This window comes from Durio zibethinus, chromosome 21 (genome assembly GCF_047325235.1).
Source record: "Durio zibethinus cultivar Kanyao isolate XHJ-2024 chromosome 21, ASM4732523v1, whole genome shotgun sequence".
Taxonomy (NCBI): domain Eukaryota; kingdom Viridiplantae; phylum Streptophyta; class Magnoliopsida; order Malvales; family Malvaceae; genus Durio; species Durio zibethinus.
In genome coordinates, this window is record NC_143182.1 from 9,243,778 (window position 1) to 9,255,637 (window position 11,860).

The 11,860-nt window shown below is 30.6% G+C and overlaps 1 pseudogene across 1 annotated transcript; it reads right to left on the reverse strand.

The window, feature by feature from the left end:
• Nucleotides 1-1,450: 1,450 nt before the first annotated feature.
• On the reverse strand, nucleotides 1,451-10,410 carry LOC149512859 (glutamate receptor 2.7-like; annotated as a pseudogene). The gene is made up of 7 exons (XR_016331738.1): nucleotides 10,266-10,410; nucleotides 9,169-9,217; nucleotides 7,991-8,090; nucleotides 3,006-4,234; nucleotides 2,492-2,796; nucleotides 1,978-2,386; nucleotides 1,451-1,910 (listed from the first exon to the last, which is right to left on the reverse strand). The product of XR_016331738.1 is annotated as a glutamate receptor 2.7-like (transcript).
• Between the last annotated feature and the right edge of the window lie 1,450 nt (nucleotides 10,411-11,860).

Here is an 11,860-nt window from a genome sequence, read left to right on the forward strand (position 1 = left end):
TGCCCAAAATCTAATAAATGAGCCCATGTCATGCCAAATGGGCAAAAATTGACATGACAGCATTAAATTTTAAGATTTCACGCTAGTTAACGGAGCGTGCCGCTCACTTTCATTTTTCTGTTACGGGAAATCCTTATTTGGTACATTCAAAAACGTTAAAATTTTATTATATAAAATAAAACGTTTGATCAATAATTAAAATCATTCTAAATATTATATGTACCAATTTGAGCATTTAAATTTTTTTTTATTCCTTAGAAGTAGGGATAAAATCACTAAGATGCTCCATGTTGCTTGGATTACGACGTTGTCCTTTGTGGTCCTGGCGGATGGCTACAAGAACCAAAGCTTTTCCTCGTTTCCAGACAAAAAAAAAACAGGGGTTCAAGACAGAAGATTATTATTCAATAGCTATCTTAGCAGTATAGCGATGCTATAAATTTGATTTGGGTGGCTATTTTTTTAATTGATTTTAATTTTGTATTAAGATAATTTCTTTAAATATTTTTATTAAAATAATTGTTTGTTTTTAAAAGACAAGCATTTACAGTAAAAATAAAGCATTTAGTTGTTTAAGATAAATAAAGAAGTTAATACGACGGTAAGCAAATTTTTGTATGTCGAAAGTGTTTTTTTTATTCATCAAATCAAACTTAGATATAAATAACTAAGATTGGTTTAGCATTTCCTTTGGCACTCAAAATGTAATTTAGGGCTAATTTAGTATTTCAGTTGTGATTGAAAAATATATATTTAAAAAATATGACAAAAAATGTAATTAAAAATTCTACTATTTTGTCTTTTTTTTTAATCTTTTTTTATTGAGATGTCTCAAAATTATATCATATTTTTTTTGAATATCTAAAATTTTTAATTTTTTATATTTTAAAATTATTTTTTATGATTTTTAATTTTTTGACATTAAAAATCATGAAATTTTAATTTTATAAAAAATTTAAAATTTAATAATAAATGCATTAAAATAGAAAAAAATTTAAATTCCATGAATATCATTACATAACAAATATTTTGAACGGAGGGAGTAAGTATTTAATATTGCTGTACAAAAATGTCATGAGTAATTAAAATGTCTAAAATTATACACATAAAATAATAAAATATTAAAAATATATGATAATTTAATAATTTTATCCAAAAATACTTTTTATTATAAAAGCACATTTTAGGTGTTTTTTATTTTAGTTACAAAGTCAGACTTTTAAACTGAAAAGCCATTTTTTTTCGTTGTTTAGTAATAAAGTTAAGTAAAAAAACAATTTTTAAATACAAAAATTACTTTCAACAATAATATTAAATTAGTTCTAAAGATAGTGTGGTTTGATTCCAAAATTGTTTTAACTATGTATAGACTTCAAATCAATCGAAAAACTCGAGGAAGTGTTTTTACACTTTTTATTATTTTGAAATTATAATAAAATTATCCTTTACATTTTTTTAATAAATTATCTTTTTCTTTATTCTTTGTTAAACATATTGCATTACCTTCTTTAGATACTGATGCATTTTGAACTTAAAATAAACAGATACTGTGTACAAATTGCAAGTTTTCCTACTTTAATCCAGTTTGTAAGCTATGGAATTTTATTTTGGACTTATAGAAGTACCTTTCCACAGAATCTAGGCTACTGCGTAGGTAGAATTTGAAGTCTCTGATTGTCAGGCATTGACGTTTTTGATATATGCATATGAGTAGAGCTGAAGTTGAACAGATCCCAGTAATAAGAAACAAACCCCCAAAGCTATCAAGGTTTAGGCTGCTGGGGTTAGTCGTAGTAGAGTCCTGGTTTGAAAAGCTTGACTCACTGTTGAACCATGCATTTTCTATCATTTGCAGCTTTCCTCCCTCTCTTAGCCTCAAAATTGCACCTGAAATGTCTTGGACCAGGGATTAAATCAACAAAGACAATCAACAAATTAAAATCATGGGTGAATATTAATTGTTTCATTTAGTAATTAGATTTTATTCTGAAAAAAATACTTACGAAGCCGAACCCACCTGATGTAGAATTGGATTTTAGCATGATATAATCAGCAGAGTACTGGCAAGGAATACTTTAATGTATGGTATTTCATCATAATGGCAGACACACCACCGTTCTTACTTCCCAATTGTAAAGCATTGGCATATTCAAGTGGAGATTGGTATATCTTTACCCCCGGATTTACAAAATTTAAGTTGCTACCAGCTCCTTGGAGTGAAACAGCTGAATGATATCCTATGGAGTCATCCATTGAGATCCATTGAATATGTTGAACTGCTAACATGGTACTCAAAGTTGCAGTATAGCTTAAGCATAATATAAGCACAGCGAACACCCATATTATAACAACAAACTTTGACAAGTTGCTCAAGAGCTTCTCGCCGGCAGATTTGAATTGTAGTAAGAAGATTGCATGCAGTTAGCTCTGAGTTAATTGTGATTAAAGCGTACATGCATTAAGTCAACATGTATATTTAGAGTACTTACTTTGGGCAAATACAAGAGTTGAGAAGGAGAACCAAAAGATCGTTCCAATTTGCTTAGCTGGTGGGCCTTGGAACTCATCGTTGATGGGATGTTCAATAAGCCAAACCACAAAGCCAGTGAAAATAAAGAAAGCAGCAGTGGTTATCCACAGATTCCCAGCAAGAGGCTTCAGGAAAATCCACATATTGTTTTTGTTGGTTTTTCGCAATACCATTCCAACGCCTAAGTCAGTGTATGGCAATGTGAAATCAACCTCTGAAAATCTGAAGGCGGTGATAGTTGTATCTCCCACAACAGCATCATAATTCTACTCCGTTGATCATAAGAAAGAATATGTAAATCACACATTGCAATTACTATATAGTGATATACTATACTCACATTAAAGAAATATGTCATAAGAAAGGGAATGTATATTAATTAAGTTGAAAGGAAAAGCTAAACATTAACATTTCGCAATCTCATTAACTACAAGTCTACTCTACAACCTGCTATTGCCTGGAAAAGCATTCTCACCTTGAGATAAACATGATGGATAAGATCACTGTAGTATCTAGCCGCTGATCCGCTGGCATTTTCAAACGGGATAAACTCATACTTTACCTCGTAATCTGAAGTTTCAATGGCTGCCTTAAACACATCTACACTGAAGGTTAATTAATTCGCTGAATCGGCCATTTTTCATTGGAACCGCAATCCTCAACTTCTTACCACACAGAGACCAACCTTTTGGAATGTTCATATTTCCTCCTGGCTAAATAACAGCTTCAAGTTTACTGGATGATGTCGAATTCATCTCATATCGGTTGTCTTGCTTCGTTATTTTGGTAATTCCATTTTCTGGAGTCCAGTAACCAACTATTCTTTCTCCCTTGAATACATTTACTATTTCAAATTCCTTAGGGATCAGCCTGGCATTAGCAAGTTGAAAGCCACCACTTATACCCTTGAATCTAGTCTGCAATATCTCATCAATAAATAACAAACCACTTTCTGAAGAGAGGATGGTCGTGAAGTTCATAATCAATCTGGTTTCTTGGTGTATGATATCAGGATGTCCAGCCTTCACCTTTTCTGCTGCTGTTGCAAGAGCCCAAACCATGTCATATGTCCATTACCATAGACATTTTGCTCCATTTCCTGTGAATTTTTAGTTTTGATAAACTTTTGCTCGTCCATCTTATAGTGAAATTGCGAAGCTCCTTCGATGTTGGAATGTAAGGTTTGAACCCCACCACCCCTTGCATTGACTCAATGAATGATGGTTCCATTGAATGCAAGAAATTCATAATCATATCAGTTGCAATCCAAGCAGACCCTAGACTTATCATTCCCAGTTGTTTGGCATTTAAGAAAAAGCGAGATGCAAGAGAGGTTGACGTCTGCACCACATACACAGTAGTCTGCAAACTCATGAGCTTCTGGAGCTGCTCAATGATTTCGTCATCTGCAGATGATGCTAAAACGGCAATATGATGGGCAAGACGAACATCTGTCCCTTCAAGAGAAGTGATGACTTTAGGGAGAAGTTCTCTTGCAGAATCATTATCTTCATAAATGAGGATAATGTTTTTCCAACTAAATGCTTCAACGAAGGTAGCAATGCCTTTGGCTTGAGAGGACTCATCTTGACCAATTTGAATCAATTAAGGATACTCAGAAAAGGACAGGGATGGACCATCCGCAGAGATAGAAATAATTGGAACTTTTGCTCTGGATCCTAACTCTGCTAAAATAAACACAAACTACAAACGTTTGTATTTCAAACCAACATGAGAGTCATTCACTAATACATGCTATTAATACATTTTACGCCAAAGTATGCGTTAAGTAGAACAAATTAGGGGAAACCTACAACATTAGGGCTTATGATGGTGGCCTAAAGGTAGAAAAGGATTTTAGTTTTTGCAATGGTAGAACTAAATCTTAAGGTTTAGTAATCAATTCTAGTTTGAACCAATTGGGAATCAAAAGAGTGCAGGAAATTCATGCAACAAAAGAATTTAAATGTAACAGTTTAAAGGGCTATTTTGTGCAATGATCGGCATGCTGAGAATGCCATAGCAATAAAGAGAGAAGAAGATGTAAAAAAGAGCAAGAGTAGAAGACATTTCAGTAAGCATGCATGCCTAATGAAAACAAAGCACTTACAATTTCATTAGACAAAATCCTAGAGAAAGATGAAGATCACATAAGTATCTATAAAGACTTTTTAGACTACTTCAGAAATCAAAACTGACAAAAACTATCATACTAAAATCATTATTAAAGTTTAAAAATAGCCTCAACTTAGGTAAATTAAAAGTCCTAAAACTTCAGCAAACAATAATGGGGCAGGCCAGTTAGGCGTCCGAACTCCCATTCATCGATCATGGAGATTATATTGGATTATTACTGTTCAAAGCCCAAACTTTAAGTTTGTCTAAAATTGTCGTTGTATCTTACAAAACTGACTATCATAAAGATTACAATCATACCATTGAGATTATATTATCAGAATTGACTCAGGAGTCTTATTTTGGTTCTTTAAACCAAATGGTGCTAGTAGTCATGTAATTGAGTTTTCCTAATCAATCTACTAAGTGCCTGTACTATTAAGATAGGATAATTAATACTATTAATGCTTTGTTTTGTGTTAGTTATTTATCATGGTAAAGAACATTATTGACATACAAATATTTTTATTATCAAATCCAAATAGATAAAAATGGCATATGATGCTTTTAGGGCCAATAAAACCAACATATCAATGATATCTTTATTAGCCCTAGGATAAACCTACCTTTAAAAGATCTCCAAAGTATTTTCCTTTTGAATTCATCAGGCATCCCTTCGATTTTATGTCAATCTTAAATGTTATGAATCTTATGATAAATTTCACTAAAGAAAACATAGAATTTCCATATTATACATCTTCAAAAAATAAAATAAGCAATCTACTCCATTTTAGATTAGGAATCATCAAACACTTTTCAACAATAATTTTTTCTTCTTCAAGTAGAAATTTCAGTAAAAGTTATTATAAAATATAAGACACATCCAAAAAGCACAAGCAAAGAGGTTACCTAGGCAAACTTATCTTTCACATCAGTGAAAATCAAGGTGATGAGGAAACTCTTATACAACGTACAGCATATAAGCCAAATATGTATACAGCCTACAAAGAATAATGGAATCAAAAGAAGAATAGACCTTATAATCTTGAAGCAAAAAAAGAAATTGCAAAACCAGCATGAATAGTTACTACATTAGGAATCTAAGGAGTAATTTGTCTTAAATGTTGACAACATATAAAAGAACATCCTACAATCATTCAAATATGCCAAAAATAAGCACTATGGATCAAAACTAATAATAACAACTTAACATGATTGTGAAAATAAACACAAACTACAAACAAAAACCTGCAACACACCAAAATCACATTCTATTATCTTAACAATGATACAACTTTCTTAATATAAGTGTGTATCAGTGCAATGAGGAAAAGAGGACCACTGAATCTAGCTATTTTAGTGGATACAAAGTACAATCCTAAGAACATAACTTTAATTAATTGAAAACTTGGAACAAAACAAATAATACACGTAGCTACATGGATCTAAAATCTCATTAAGTTTTCTATTTCTTCTTTCTAGTGATGGAAATAACTTCATTCCCTCAAATCCATATCATCTGAGTGATTAAAGTTTAGATCTCAACTAGAGAATGGCAAACTAAAAATAAAATTATTCACACTAAAACTTATAAGTGAGAATTATGAGATAAAATCTTATTGTCGTTGGTCAGTCGTCTAGAAAATCATTTTGTCAAATTAAACAAATATGATAAATTTCAATAAAGAAAACATAATATTAACATTACAGATAAACCTATCAATATAAAAGACCTTCACTTGAGCAATATAGTCCATTTTAGATAAGGAATGACCCAAACAATTTTCTTTAATTTTTTTTCCAGTAGAAGTTAAGAAAAAACACTGAACCAATCTAAGGAAAAGAAGAAAGGAAAAACACAGTGTAAAAATCTTGAAGAAAGCACATTTTATGTCTTGTTGGTAATCTTAATTACTTTGTTTAACTAGTTAAAAGTCAATCAAACTTAAGAAGATTCATATCTCATAACCAATTTGTAAAAATGAGGAAAATTTTTTGTACAAAAGTACCCTTCTTACTACAAAATACAAATCACTCGATCATCAGTAATTTTATGTTGATATCAAGCAAGATATCCAAGAGAGGCACTTTCTATCTACAAGACACCTGTAAAAGCCCATCTTCAATATTTTAAACTGAACACCTAATGGTTATAGTAGTTGTCATTATAGACCCAATGCTAGCAGAATCATTAAAAATTGTAGTAGTGAAAGTAGCTACACTTATTTTCATGGCAAGGAAGGTAGTGAAGCAAGAATTGGTGGTGGTACAGCAATGGTGACAATTATAATGACAGTTGCTTTGATTGCACCACAAATTGCACAGCATATATAAATAAAAATAACAAAATAAGATTAGCTCATTAGAATATTATATTGGAGAATAAGAAACATCTTCAATTCATTACTTAATGCACTAATGATGTAGGTGCATTCTAAAACTTATTTAAAGTTCAAGATTATGTTTGAAAATGATTTTTAGTGCTTAATTATGTCATCATATACTAAAGATTTATTATCTTAATATATTTATCATAAGCTGTGCCTCAGCCTTCGAAGAGTGTATTGAAGAACCTTGCCATGATATCAAAGAAATAGAATCCATTTCTTTTTGACAAATTCAATACATCTTGCAAATAGTTTTTTTTTTTTTTTTCTACCTGTGCATAGGTTAAGATAACCTATCAAACAAGAATTTTAAGGCTTGTATTACATTTAATTTTCAATGCAATGAAAGCAAAAATATTTCGAAAAAAAATAACTTAACCTGTGCCTTAAAGGCGCAAAGCAGAAAAACCATTTGTATAGAGCAACTATTACATATTGAGAAGCAAATCATTGCAAACTCACCAACAACGAAAAAGGGATTACAGATATATATTAAAGTTAAAAAGTATATCAAGAATTAATGAATGATTAGACAAAAAATACATATATGTGCATAAAAGATTAGATAAATGATCAGACACACATGGATAATTACAACAATAACAATAAACTGATGATTAATGTTCCATTAAAACAATTATCACAAAATTCAAATTCTAGTTGAATAAAAAGGTTGAGTCACCTGTTTTACGACAACAGAGATAGATACTGAGAAAAGACAACTTTGTACAGATCATATGACAACGATAGAGAGCACGCTTGTACACATTCATGTCATTACATAAATGGAAACAAGCGTGCTCTCTCTCATTGTCACTTGATAATATGTCAAATCTCAAAGTAAAATCTGCAAAAAAAAAAAAAAAAAAGAACATATTAAGAATATGTTGCAAAGAAGCATTGCTTAACAGGAAAGATGCTCTAAACATAATGATTTGCTCACTGACTTAGAAAGTACAAGCAGTTTTGTTATATGACTGTCATAGAACATCATAAATTCAGTTTCCATTGACTCCAAAGCAGTAGAAATGCATCCAAAACTCATGATTCTAGCAATCCTGAAAAATTAAAGATAAATGTAAAAAAATCATGTAAGCACTTGCAGAAAACATTTATAATTACATACTCCTCTATGCGCAAAATCTGTATAGACAAAGTGGCATCTAAGAACATTTCTTTGAAGTCACCAATATCTTATATTCATAAACATCATCAGCTATGACACTCTAAGAAAAACAAAGAAAAACAATCATCAGATTCCCATGAATGGTGCCGAAAACACAAAGGTATAATACTGTCTGATACATATAGTAGTGCTGACAGAAATATGGATTCTTTTCAAACATGAAAGGAGATGGGGTTTCCTTTTAACAGACAGGAATTTGAACTTTGGATAATTAAAAACATACAACGAGAATCAAAAGTCAAAATATCAGGTAACAGCATAGGATTCAAGACAAGATAGTTCCATAAAACATAATTTTGAAAGCATTGATTCTGAAAATAAGCAATATCACATGCAATGACAGATGATAACTTTGATCTAAATTTACAAAGAAATATCCTGGGAACCTTTCCTATCCTATCTATAGTTTTCGTTATAGATGCAGCTAGTTATCACCAAAAACCCACCAGAGTCTCCCTAGCTGGACAGGCTGATGGAAAAAGAGGGAACTTTTAGATGTAATCATGCATATATATTATAAAGGCCTAGCTTCAGCCATAAACAATTTCTAAGGACTAAGGATAAACAATTTAAAAACCGATCAAACATCTTAAGATTTGCAAATTTTTTATTGAAAAAATAGCCAATAATATTGTTAAAACACACACACACACACAAAGAGCAAATAAACCAAAATTTTTCTAGTCTTTGTTTTCTCCATATTTCTCAGCTACCACGACCAAGTCGGTTTTAAAAAAAAGACCTAAAAATAAAGTCCAAACTAAAGCATTATTAAGATTTCTAGAAGAAACAAAGATGAGTTTTCCTCACTCAAAGCCAAAAAAAAAAAAGTCTTAGGAAAACAATTAAAAGCAAAAGGACTTAAAATATGCTAAAACTTTACAAGCATAAACAACCCTAACCTTAAAATTCACAGAAAAAGAGAGAGCCTAAAACAAAGTTCAGAAAACCTTGATGATGAACAACCTTGAACCTGAATTCCCAGATCCAAACCCAATTCTTCAACCAGGAAAAAGCATTAAAAATCATATATGAAGCAGAAAGTACCCACTAGGCCATTTGCCCTGCTGCATAGTCAAAAACAAAACATTTGGTGGAAAGAAAAAGGTGAAAAGAAGGAAGCGTTTCTCCAGAAAAATAAATTAAAAAAAAAAGAGAGAAGAAAACAAAAGATTAATGATTAATAAATGGTAGATGAAAACAATGGAGAATTCCAACAGTTTTCCATCCAATTCCAGGAAAAGAAAAATACTATATTAATAAAAAAGATTAATAATTAGTGATAATTAAAAGGTTTGAAGAGAGTTCTTGCATAATTGCAATTGATGATATGAGGGTATCGTTTCGAAATCCGCCTCTTTGTCAAGGATCATACAAATGGATTGATCCAACGGTCCAAATCTTAAGACGTTGTATCGTACGGTACAACATAAGATTGAAAGACCAAAAGCACATAAGTACAAGACCGAATAAGATTAGATCCTTGCACTGTGCACAACTGTACCTGATTGTTACCGTGGCTTTAAAGAACGTGAAGGAAACGTACAGTTAGGATGGAAGGGATGTTTAAAAGGGTCATTTTGCAAGGTTGGTGGGGAGTCAATTCGGAGGTGAGGTGGTTTAAATGCTTTTGTCTTTTTAAGACTAACTGCTTAATTATAGATTTGGATGACTTTGCATTAACGATCACATATTTTATTTAATTTAAATTAAAATCAATCATTTTTGGATATGTTAAATAAGGAAATTTTGTAAAGGATAGTCGAAAGTGCAATACACGCGTCCATTAAATCTATTAATAATATAGGTGGTAAGAAAAAAAGCCACGTGTGCATTTGAGGTAAAAAAATTAAAATAAGATTTATTTTTAAAAAAGATCAAATTTTTTTTGTTTTTTTCTCTCTCTTTCTTCTTCTGCCCCTCCACTTTTTTCCCACTAAAAGCACGCATCTCAACCCCTAATTTTTTTATTTTCTTCTTTCTTTGTAAACGTAGGATGCAGCCAACTCCATAAACAAAGTTTGAATCTTGTCAACGGTTTTATCACCTTGTTCAGGTTTAACAAGGGCGAGTTGCTTCAGAATGGGATAGTAGATGTTGGGGTGGATGGGAGATCTTTTTGGGTGTGAGGAGAGGATGGAGTGGTGGTTGAAGGAGGAGACGATGCGAAGAGCGGGATGCTGGGTCTCCATGTCTGAGTTTTTTTTGGTGGTTTGGATTCTGGTCTCAAGTTGGGTCCTAAAGGATGTGATGAGTGCTACGGTGTCTTCGTTGCCTGGGGAAGGGGTGAGAAAAAAAAATTGCCTGGGAAAGGGTTGAGAAAAAAATAAAGAAAATCGAAACCATTTGAAATTATTGTGGTTGATTCCATTGGGATTGAATTTTTTTATTTCATTTCGATTAAATTTAAATTGAATTTTAAATTAAAAAATATAAAATATAAATTTAACTGAATTATATATTTTTATTAATTTTTATATATTTTTAAATTTTTGTAAAATAAAAATAATAATTTTATATCAAAATTTATTTAAATAAATTAAATTTTTATATATAAATAATATATAAAAAATAAAATTTTAATTTCAAAAATTAATAAATTAAATCAAATTAAATTAAAAAAATTTAATTTGATTTGAATTGGATCACATAAAAACTTGATTTAGATTAAAAAATTTTTAATTTATAATATTATATAATATTTAAAAAATTAAATCAAATTTAATTCAATCTGTTTGAATCTTTATGTTTGTGTTTTTTTCGGTCTTATTAGGGTTTATGTGCAACGAAGTTGGGGGTTTTAGGATTGTATTATTTTTTATTCGAAATCTTATTTTTTTCAATCAGACTAAGGGTGATCTTCGAGTACGGATTTTTTTTTTTTTCAATTTGATAAAAAATCATGAAAAAATAGAAAGGCGAGAAGAGAAAATCTAGGTTTTTGTTTTTTTATTACAAGAAGAGCTTGGTTTTTAGCTTTCTTCTTTATTTCAATTATGCAGATTTCTTTCCAATAATAATTTGCTTTAATTTATGATTTTGTTATAAATTTAGGTTTAATTCTTTAATTTTTAATTTTAGACTTTTTTTTAAATGCCCAAAATCTAAAAAACGAGCCCACGTCATGCCAAATGGGCAAAAATTGACATGTCAGCATTAAATTTTAAGATTTCACGCTAGTTAACGGAGCGTGCCGCTCACTTTCATTAAAGGAAATTCTTATTTGGTACATTCAAAAATGTTAAATTTTTATTATATAAAATAAAACGTTTGATCAATAATTAAAACCATTCTAAATATTATATATACCAATTTGAGCATTTAATTTTTTTTTATTCCTTAAAAGTAGGGATAAAATCACTAAAATGCTCCAAGCTGCTTGGATTACGACGTTGTCCTTTGTGGTCCTGGCGGATAGCTGCAAGAACCAAAGCTTTTCCTTGTTTCCAGACCAGAAAAAAAATACTTTCCTTGTTTTGGGGTTCAAGACAAAAGATTTTTATTCAATAGCTATCTTAATGCTATAGCGATGCTACAACTTTGATTTGGTGGCTATTTTTTTAATTGATTTTAATTTTGTATTAAGATAGTGGTTTAGATAATTTCTTTAAATATTTTTATTAAAATAATTATTTATTTTTA